This window comes from Urocitellus parryii, unplaced genomic scaffold, assembly GCF_045843805.1.
Source record: "Urocitellus parryii isolate mUroPar1 unplaced genomic scaffold, mUroPar1.hap1 Scaffold_155, whole genome shotgun sequence".
In the NCBI taxonomy this organism is placed as follows: domain Eukaryota; kingdom Metazoa; phylum Chordata; class Mammalia; order Rodentia; family Sciuridae; genus Urocitellus; species Urocitellus parryii.
This window is the reverse complement of record NW_027552093.1, coordinates 249,489-251,653: the sequence shown is the minus strand read 5'-3', so window position 1 is coordinate 251,653 and position 2,165 is coordinate 249,489.

The following is a 2,165-nucleotide window of genomic DNA, read 5'->3' as shown; positions in this document are numbered from 1 at the left end:
CATTTCTCCTTGGACCAGCCAGTGTGCATTTTGCTTATGAACATATCAAAAATATAAGAGGGGAGTGAAAACATGGTAGCGTCTGATGTCCTAGTCTCAAAAGCAGCATCCCATCATTTCCATTTCATTAACTGAATCAAGTGGTAAGTAACAGCCTAAATTCATGTGAGAAATATACCCTGCATTTGTAGGAGGAACTGAAAAACTATACAGCTAAGACTATGGATATACAGGGGAGAAGGAACTGAAACCAACACTCTTTTTTTTCCAGAGCTAGGGATTGAACTCATGTGTTTAACTAGAGACATTTAACAGGAATAGATCATAGAGAGAGGCTTGGGAGAGAGAAAGTCCTAAAGACCAGGACATTGTAGAGCAGTTGTTGAAAATCAAAGTGTTTAGCAGAAGGAAAAAAGACTTGGGGGAGTCCAAACTGTAATCAAGTCCTTAAAAGGCTGAGTATAAAAGAGAGCCCAGAATTATCTGGGGTTGCCCCAGGAGACAGAAAAATTCCAGCCCTAAATGGAAAATTGGCCATGTGTTATCATTATCCATGTAGTTTGAAAACATAAAATCTGTTAGATTCAAAAGCAATGATCATCACAGTGCAATCCTGCTAAGATTAGCACTTTTAGAAAACAGGCTGCAGGCATAAAACCCAGCATATTGTTTATGGTACACTAAAGTGCGGTGATCAAATCTGAGCAAATAGGAGTAAAATACTTTTAAGAGTACACCTAAGTGTACTAAGTGTAGCTTTCAGCAGTACAGTCTTTCTCTGAATTGATAAGAAAAAACAGGACTAGATGAAGTGATCAAAATGTAGATTAATGAAATGGAAATTTTTTCTGGATCATCCATGTTGGTATTGCATATTTATTTCTGGTAACTGTATTACAAATTATTTTAAAAGATCTATTCTCTTTTTTTTGCCTCTAGAAACAGCTCCAAAAATCCAGTCATCTTTATGTGTTTATGGGGTGAAGTGTCACATGAGTTGTTTAATATGCATAGCTAGCATATTCTTATAATGATATTTTCAATAGCAAACATTAGAGTGACAAATGATCTCATTTCGGAAGATGAGTTATATTGAAAAGCATTAACAATCTGTTTGAAGTAATATATATAATTTTACATCTATCATTATTGTCAGTATTCAAAAGTCCACACATTTGCTTTTATAGCAGATAGGGGCCTAGTCAATGTATTTATATACTAAAATCTATGTGAGCAATTTAAGTGAACACCTAGCTATCTTTGGCATTAAAAGATTAGAAAGGCTAGTTAGCAATTTCTATGTTTCTTCCTACTGCTATGCAAATACTATTTATTTATCAACCGTGATATGTAAACTTGCACATAGAAAGAATTTTTCTTTATCTCTTTTCTATACATAAGTATAGATGCACACAGGCATCTACTTATACTAAGCTCACCCACCAACAACATGATAAACACATCAGGTTTAAGAACAACTCATGAAGGGTGTTACACAACTTGGGTACTCAATACTGATTTTCAGATGAAGGTACTGAAAGCTTCTGGGCACCCCATCCTTTCCATCTACATTGCTTTAACAAAATCAACTAGGAAGACACAGGCTAAACTCATGGGAGCAGTGTATGTATGCTACATTTGTAAGAAGAACTGTACAATTACAAAGCTGTACTCTACAGCTGCCTTCATCTTTGGGGAAAGAAGACTAAAACAGAATCTTGCTTGACTACAATTGTCCTGAGAATAATTTCTTTCTGGGAATTAATGCACAAATGAAGCAGGAATTTTTTTAAGTCTCATAATACTTGCAGGAGATATGCCAACAAGATAGTCTGGCTTTGGACTAAGTAACCTGGTCTATTCAACAGCTCAGGGTCTCCCTCCAAACATAGGACTGGAGACATGCTGGCACATCTTTCATGAGATCCATGAAGTTGACTGATACGTGTTCTCAATGCTGCACTCCCAGGAGTAGACAATCCCTTTTCTGTAGGTTAGTGCCTGTGAACAGTCACAGCTTCTTTCATCAGCTTTCATGAGCAACCAGACAGTCACAAAAGTGTGCCTTGCATTCTTTTTAGTAGAGGGAAGTCCTTTTACCCCAGGCTTCTGTGCCAGATACTTGGCATGGAATATCTCATTTAATACTTTTGACCATTTGTGGA